This window comes from Fringilla coelebs, assembly GCF_963513975.1.
Source record: "Fringilla coelebs genome assembly, chromosome: 18".
Classification (NCBI taxonomy): Eukaryota; Metazoa; Chordata; class Aves; order Passeriformes; family Fringillidae; genus Fringilla; species Fringilla coelebs.
Genome location: NC_140044.1, coordinates 10,845,845 through 10,855,149, shown reverse-complemented (window position 1 = coordinate 10,855,149; position 9,305 = coordinate 10,845,845).

Genomic DNA, 9,305 nt, shown 5'->3' with positions numbered 1-9,305 from the left:
AGAAGGCAGCTAAGAATAGAAAAGGAATGAATAATAAAGGTTCAGACTGACTGAGACAGTCTGGACAGCCGGGCTGTGATTGGCCATTAATTAGAAACACCCACATGAGACCCATCCCAGATCCACCTGTTGCATCCCACAGCAGCAGACAATCATTGCTCACATTTTGTTCCTGAGGCCTCTCAGCTTCTCAGGAGGAAAAAACCTAAGGAAAGGATTTTTCATAAAATATCCTGGCTACACATTACTCCACTCTGATTTTGTTGGTAATAAATTGAACTGATTTCCCCAAGTCTGTTTTGCCTGCAGTGGTGACAGTGAGAGATCTCTCCCTGCCCTGATCTCAATCCCCAAGCCTTTTGCTGTATCTTCTCTCCCCTGTCCAGGAGGAGGAAGAGAGTGATGGAGCAGCTTGAGGGAACATCTGGCACCCAGCCAGGCTCAACCCATTATTCACCTCTGGGGACAGCATCACCTCCAGTGTCATCCTGACCACCACTGAAGCCTCTGTTTCAAATATGAAATTCCACAGGTAAGTCCATCAATAGGCAAAAGAATTGGTGTTGCTCCTCCTGCCAAGCTGGAGAAGGGGAAGGTTGGTGTGGGAAATCTGTTCAGAACAGTTCATCTACCCAGGCCCTGCAGCCTGCGCTTGTGAGATTTATTTAAAGTACCCAGATACAGAAAACATCTCATGAATTCCTAAGGGCTCACAGTGTGAGCTTCTAATGAGTGAGCACTCAGGAGCATTAAGGAAAACGTTAGGACTTTTAAACAAACACTCAGACTGAGCACCTCATTTATAAATATTCTGTTTAACCAAAATAAAAGCAGAAGCAGCTCAGCTCCCTGGCCAGCCACAGCCCAACTTCCAGCTGGGTGGGAATGGCAGAGATAACCTCCCTGCCCAATTACTCACAGAAAGTATCTGTTGAGTTTAATCAAGTTCAATATTTGGATAATTCAGGAAAAATCCCCAACACTTCATGCTTCACATAGAGAAGGGGGTATCTTTATAGCAGGAGTAACCTGAAAGGGTCTGTGACCAACAGAATTCAATTTTCCAATCCCTGTGTACTAAAAACAATCTGTGTATTCCAGCTTTTTGGAGCTTATTTACATTTTGATCCTGCTGCCCTGCACATGGGATATGCAGAAGAAAAGCCCTTCCTGAGCCCAAAGTTCACACAAGCAGAGCAGGACACAGCACAGAGCCTTCAGCTCAGTTCTTCTGCATGTTCCAGGCTTCAAGGGGAGATAATAAAACCTCAAGCCACCAAAACCTCTGCCTGAATATCCAGAGGGAAGCAGAGATAGGTGAATGTTGCTACACATTCCACTTGACCTGCTCAGGGTCCCACGTGGTTTGTAAAAGGTGTTTTCAACAAATACTATTAACTCACTTTGTTTCCTACATGGTACTGATTTCCAATATTTTAACAAGTCACTTGAAACACTCTGTGGTGTTTGTATTTATTGCTTGAGTAGATTGGAGGTCTCAGGTGCAAAAGCCTGCCTGGGGCTATGTGTCTCCTTCCACCAGCGACTTGATTAAAGGCAGAATCCAGACCAGTGCATAGAAGAATAATTTTATTGCTACAAGGAAACAGTTTGGATGAGAGAGGATCAGAATTTTCTCCCTTTTGCCATATATAGCTCCAAAATTTCACTTGCTCTCAATATTTGGTTATAAGAAGAATTTGTTTTTCAAATGAGCCTTTAATTTATCAGACTCAAGAGCCACACTGTTCTCTGTGCTCCTGTCTGAATGTGCTTTTTTCCTTTTAGCTCCCTTCCACACAAAATCTGTCACCCTGCCTTCTTTATTATTGACCCGTCACAGTTTGGAAACACAGTTTAAAATAAATGAGAGCCTGAATGCCATGGCCATGGAGTTATTAAACTGCCTGGCATTGAGGAAATTGCTTTTCATAAACATCCTGAGCTCCTATGCCTTTTTCTTTTTTTTTCCTTAAGTGCTTAATACAATGAGAGCCCAAGTTAATCTGAATCAGTCTTCAAACTGAATTGTTAATAAGAAGGGAAGATGTATTATTGTTCAATATTGAAAGGCTGAAGTCAGAGGACAGAGCAAAGAAAGGAGTTTTCCATGTACAAATAATATTCTTTGGGCTAGCTGTCACTTGATGCTCAAGCTGATCAGTGACAGAAAATGCCTCCACCTTCTCAGCAGGTGAGGCCACACAGAGGATGCTCATTTAATCTCTCCTCCACCCCAGATCCCAGTGCCAGCACCCTCCTGCTGGTACCTGCTCACCCTGGCAATTCAGACAGCAACAGGTGAACAAAGAATAAAACAGGGATTTCCACATTACTGTATGGGGCCACAGAAGCACAATAAATATCTTGTAGTTGTTAATTCCAATGAATCTTCCTAGCTGGGAGCCCTCAGGCATGCCCTGTCTGTTCTAGGCACCAGAGAGGAGTGGACAAGGGGGGTGTGCAAATCCACACAGGTTTTTGGAGAGCCAAGTACATCATCCAGATAGATGGCACATGGAACATGTGAATCCCTCTACCAAAATCTAGACAAACCCATTTGGGACACCCTCATGATATCTGGGCAGACTGATTCGACCCCACTGCTCTTACTGCACAGCTCACACCAAAGCTGAAGTTCAAAAAAGCTCTTTGAGCCCTTTCTGTGTGAAAGAGCCAGAGCTGCAGCAGGACAGGGAGAGCACAGGATGCCCTGCCCTGCCTGCACACTTGGCATTCCCACTCAGAGCTGGGATTGGTTTCTTACTTGCACCATATAATGATGCTGCCCTTCAAAACAGGCCTGGGCAGCTTCTGTCTGCCTCAATCTCAACGTCTCAGGGTGCAGACAAAAGCAGGCTGATGAATCTCCTTCCTCTCCTGACATCCAATGCTCCCTGGCAGCCCCACAGGTATGGCAGGTTTGTGGTTTCTCTGAAGTCTGACCAGTTCTGCAGCCTGGCAGGGAGATGCAGCAGCAGAACCCTGCCCTTCCTGCAGTTTTCTCTGAACAGGGCTCAGAGGGAAGAAGGAGCAGCATCACCCTCCTCACCTGCAGTAACCAAAGTGGTACCAAGAAGGGCTCCCTGGAGATGCCTTTACATCAGGCCTGAAAGAAGCAATGAGATTTCCCATCCTCATCCATTTCAAGCCCCAGCAGGACAAAGGGATGGAAGCCAGCACATGAAAACCCAAACAAAACCCAGATTTTCTCAGGTCCATTTACCTAGTGTGGACCCACATGATGCTAAAACAAGGCCAACACCAGCTGCCATCTCTTCAAGAGATGTTAAACCTAAGTGAATCCTCCATCGGCGGCGAACTCCTCTTTGAAATGCCTCCAAATTGAAGAAAATGAGTGTTTCTTTTGGCGGCCCGGTCCCCCCATCGGGGTTGCTACGCAACCGCCTCCTGCACATGGCTGATAACACTCCCGGCATTATCTCCCCGCCTGACTGCGCCGTCAGAACAAAGCCCGCCTAATGAAGCTTTCAGATGCTCCTGGCTCTGCCTTTGACGGCTCAACACGGGTTTTCCCTGCTCCTGTGCGACAGTCACGGCAGCCACTCGCTGTCCCTCCCAGCCAGGGCTGCTCCCGGATGGAGATGCCCGGTGGGGAGACGTGGGGCAGAGCAGAGCATCCTCAAAATGGGGAGAGCCACAGAACCTGCCAACGACCAGGCAGTGCTGAGCCATCAGCGTTACAGGTCAGGCCCATAAATAACTCCCATTTATTCATGTCAGCCCTCACTGCTGCCTGCAGGTGTGGGGACAGCCAGGATGAGCTCCCTCTGTTCAGAGGCCAGAATGAAAACAACTCCCCAGGTTAAGAAGTTCAGTTCACAGAAGCACTTACAGATTATTTTTTTAACAATCTGCTGTAATCAACGTGGCTGTGATGGTCCCACACAGCATGTGCAGGCAGACCTAGGTGAGTTGGCTCAGCAAGAACAGCCACAGCTGGCAGGAGCAGCAGCTTCATCCTCCTGAGACCCGAGGCTGCCACAGACCCATTTTGTTGAGCTACCTCCACACATCTCATGAGCACTGCCAGGTGATTCCACCCCTTTCATGGGCGACCTGTTCTTTTCTTTCAGCAAAGAAATTTTTCCTATTCTCTAATCTAAATTCTTTAATTTTTTCCCTATTCTCTAATTCTCTATTTTTCCTATTCTTTAATTTCCTCTGCCACAACTTGAGGCCATTTCCTCTCATTTTGTCACTTGTTCCCTGGGAGAATAGACCAGCCCCACCCGGCTATATCCTATCCAGTAGTTGTAAACAGGCATAAGGTCCCTCCTGAACCTTCTTTTCTCCAGGCTGGACAACCCCAGCTCCCTCAGCTGCTCCCCATATTGTGCTCCAGACCCTCTCCAGATGTAGCAGACCTGCTCTCATTTCCCAGCAGGGCAGCACACAGTTAAACAGTGTTCTGTTGGGCCCTGCAGCATCTCACCTTGGCCCATTTCCTTGGCCCTGCAGCATCTCACCTCCTTATTGGGCTCACCCTCAGCCCAGGTGTGGATGTGACACAGTCCTGGCGTGGCCAGGCAGGGAGGATGGGTGACAGCACACACAGTGTCAGCTTACCAGAGTGACAGACACACCACAAGAGGTGTTGGAATCCTGGATGCTGAGAATTTTGAACTTTCTGTGCTGAAAGGCACAGATTCACAACAGAGCACTGAATTTGACCTGAGGCTGAGGAGAAGACTTCCAAAATTGATTGATAGCACTGGGATTGTGGGTGTGGAGTTGGTTACCAGTGTGTAATATCACAGGGTGGAAAACATAGACTTTGGGGTTTCAGAATGTAGAAATAAATATGAAGCAAGATGGAGGTTTTAGGGCAGAGGCAGGTTGTTCTTCTTTATCTTCTTCTTCACCTTCTTCTTCCTTCTTCTTCATGGGTTTGGGTGATGTTTGGTAATTGGACAGAAAACTCCACATTGTGGGCTTCGAGGGATCAGTTATTGGGTTAAAAGGAAAAATAATCTAGGTGTAATTTCTTAATTGGATAGTTTAGCCTTAAAAGACCTTGTAGCAGGAGATTGTTGGCCATTTTATGCCTTTCTAATGAAAAGCTACTGAACTCATGATTGTGAGACTGTTTCACTGATAAGAAATAATAAACACCTGAGTCCAAACATGAACTACCATCTCAAGTGCCTTCAATCCCAACCTCGAGAAACTGATAAAGAGGGACAAATCTCTGTCACCAAATGCTTCTCCTTCCATCATCCAGAGCTGGGGATGAGCCAGCTGGGAGGATTCCCGGAGATTAGGACCCTCAGACACCAAAGCAAGGTGAGGAGCAGCAACTGGGGAGCTGGACATGGTGACATCTGCTCAACTAATGACAGCCGAAGGAACCAATCTTACTCTCAACGCCATAAATTCTGCAAACAACCTGGTAAGAGTCACAAGTGAGCACAGCACCCGGGGAATCCAAGCCAGCCCTGCTGGAGGGGGAGGTTTTAACCCAACAACCCACCTGGCTGCTCACCCGCTGACTCTGCCTGGCTGGGCTGAGCTGAACAAAGTGCAGCGTGGGTGCCTTTTTACCGGAGACAAAATTGCCTAACAAGAGACAATTATGTGACATTACCATTAAAAGCAGTGTGTGACAAAAAAAGCTCTGAGTCTGTGTATCCTGAGGTCTGCAAACCCCTTTCTCTACTTTTGTGCTAAATAGGTCTCATTTAGCCCATTTGTTCTGTCCCAGGCAGGCAAAGCGAAAGTAGGGTTGATCGATTTGTTAATTACAGTAATTTTATCTTAAATAGAGACAGCTGAGTGTTCATCAAGTCACAACTCTGCCTGCTACCGAGAGCCCTACCCCCTGCTCAATAATTAGGGATAATAAGTGGCTCATAATAAATGCAACCCACAACAACAGCTTTGAGAGGGTGATGCAGAATCAGGAGGACTATTAGGGAACCCCCAGGTCTATTTCTCCTTTTGAAGAAAACAATGTAAAATCTTTAATTGTCTCTCTTGAAAGCCTGAGATGGCTCTGCCAGTTTGTTGTAAGTAAAAGGCAATTATTCCACTTTGTGGCTGTGCTTGTGTCCAGAGAAGGCTGAACCTGAGTCACCAGGGCAGGTAAGGGTGGCCCTTTCCTCCTGCTCTGACTGGGCACATGCAGAAAGCTGAGGTGGACGGTGACACCAGTGAGTTATGGACAGCCAAACTCCTTGGGAGTTCTAAAACCCTGGGTAAGGCTTAAAAAATTAAATTTCAATACAAGGCACGAACAGTTTGTGCTCAGCTCAGAGCTTCCATCCTCACACGTGGACAAATAAGGAATATGTTCAGCACTGAGGGCTCACCTCACCCTTCCAGCACAGAAAGAACCTGCTGGCAAAAGCTGAAAGCAAGGGAAAAATCAACCTTTCATCCTCATCCTGCACAGAATAGGGAATTTCTGAAACGGGTTTCAGCCTGCCAGGAGCAAGGTTTGGGATGAGTGAGGAGAGGGCAGCAGAATTCATGTCCATCTGTGTCTCTTCCAAACCATGAAAAGCAGACAAAATGACACACAACCCACAGAGGCAGACCCACACCCTGCATTTCTGTTGGGTTCCTTCCTCCTTTCCTGCTCTATCCCCTGGTGATTACCCCTGCACCTTCACCAGCTAGAAAAGTGCAGGGGGCCAAGCTGGTCACAGAGATGCAAGCATCACCCCTTCCAAGCACTAAGGAGAAAAGGAACTTCCCCCACTCCCATTCTCGGGGTCAGCCCCTGGGCAGAGCTGGAGAGCAGAGCTCAGGGTGGAGGGAAAGGCTCCAAACCCTGAGCTCGGGGGATCCTGGCAGGTCCAGGGGCTGGGGAAGGACCTTGGCAGGGGAGGTCACCACAGCTCGCTGTCCTGGGGAGGGACAGCCAGCACAAAGCTGCTCTGGCAAAGGCTGTCTGCCACCACAAACAGCAAAAAACCCATACAAACCTGAGATTGGAGGAGACTGCTCAGGCCCTTTAAGGCAGTGCAGCTGCACATTTTCCTTTCCATTGACTTAAAACGTTGAACTTCAGCCTCTATTTCCCCCCACAATGAAGACATGTGCAGCCCTCATGTGCAAACAGGATTTGGAGAGAATTTTAGGGTTCCATCCTCTCAGCATGCAAAACCACTGATGTCATTTGTCTTGTTTTCAGCACAGGGGAGTGCATGGGGGTAAAGAAATAGATTTAATCAAATGCAGTTGTATTTTATTTGCAACAATAGTTGCTGTCAATTCCTTTGCTCCAGGAAATGCATTTACTTGTGACATTTCCCTCCAAGAGCTGAAGATTCACTTGTTCCTGTGAAGACTCCATATTTTTGCAAATACTTAAGGCAAACTACATTTTAAAAATCATTATTATTATTATTTTGATATTTCAGTTCCACTTCAACCACAACTACGTTTAACCAACATTTGCAAGATTCTTTTATGCTCTGTCCCTTATCTCAGCACAACATACAGTTGCATTCAGAATAAATCCTGGGCTTCTGTCCTGAGCAGGGGAGAGCTGTGTAATGATCAATCACAAAAGCCCTTGGGGATGGGAGAGATTAGCACTTTGATACTACTGAAGATGAATGGGTGGAGTGAGTTTGATAAACTGGTGTTTTCCTCAGATAATTGCTCAGGAAGCTTTTTGAAGCTGCTTGGACCCTCCTCCCCCTTTTTTTTTTGTGTCTGGGTAGGAGAGCAAGCCCTGCTTTTCCAGCAGCACTGCTGGACAGGCTGCTGCACTGCTGTTAAACCCTTCCCAGGGATTGGTGCCACATTTCATCACTATTGAACACTTTTAGTCGTGGTTTAACCAAAGATCTAGGCTGGATTCCTGCTGTTCTTGGCTGGTCCAGCACCCAAGTCCCTGAGAGTCCCTGAGCACAGCTCAGCTGAGCGGGACTGAGGGGTGGGAAGGGGATTTCTCACAGGACATGGACACATTTCCTCTGAGCAGGACTGAGGGGTGGGAAGGGGATTTCTCACAGGACATGGACACATTTCCTCCAGCTGAAATCTTGAACCGCTGCTCCTCTTCCTTCAGAAGTCACCAATCCTTGGTGCTCACCTTCTGCTCCCACCCACCTTTTCCTGAACTTTTTATACCCAACCCCAACCTCCTCTTCCTCCTCCTGGAGCATCCTTCTGCAGCAATGCCACAGGATCAGCCAGAGAGGAGCTGCTCCTGAAGCTGTAACACAAAACTCATCTTCTTCATTCCTCTCCAGGCACAAGGCAAATCCTGCTGCATTCACAGATGTGGTGCCATTTAACTTGTTCTCCAGCACAAATGAAAATGCAGCCCAGAGGTTTTGCTGTATTTTTATTGTTCCACTGAATAAATGAAATTTAAATACAGAATTTAAAAAATCATAAAAAATAAAAGGTATTAAAAGCCATCCTTCAGGAGTGTGTTGCACATCATTGACTGAAAAATTTACACTTTTTGATACAAAGATAGGAAAAAAATTTTAAAAGCATATCCATCATCTGGAAAGACCTGCTTTATTTTTTTTTTTTTTGCATTTCCTTTCATATTTAAACCTGATACTTGTCTCATGAGAATCTCCCATTAACCTTGTTTTTCACAGCACTGATTCACATTGTTTGGTGTTCAAAAAACCCCCCTCATTTGTAGTTCACAGAAGCAGTGATGCAGTCTTGACCCCTCAATACACATGGACAGAACATTTAATTAACCAGCATATGAGGGGTGGAAAAAATGCAACATTGTGTGATTGGCAGGGTGCAATTCAGCTTGCAAAGGAACTCTGAGCTCACAGGGATACCTTTGGTGCTTCTCAGGGTATCACATCTTTGGCATTTCCTCTTTGCCACCTTTACTCCATCACTGCCACAAAGAATTCCAGAAGGGATGCTGAACAGGTACCTTTGGTTTTTAAAGCCCCAGTTTCAAGCAGCTTGATCTTTCCAGACACATAAATCACTCACTCAGAATCAGGCTCTTTCAGGCACAATTTAAGCCCTATAAAAGAGGCATCTCAAGAATTGTTGACACCTGGGTGAGGGTTGGGAGGTTCTATTACAGGTTCTTAAGAAGACATCTATGAAGGTGATCCAGCCAGTCAATGCATCTGCATCATCTCAACCAAAAAAAGAATAGACAGACTCTCTAATAGATGAATAATTTTAAGATATCTGCACCACTCACACAGAATTCACAAAAAGCTGGAAAGGATATGGACTGTGGCTCACCTGTTCCTCAAGGACCTTAACCACCAAGAGGATCTAACCACACAGAATAATCACAGAGTGAAGAACAGAATCTAGGAGTTTGAGATAAT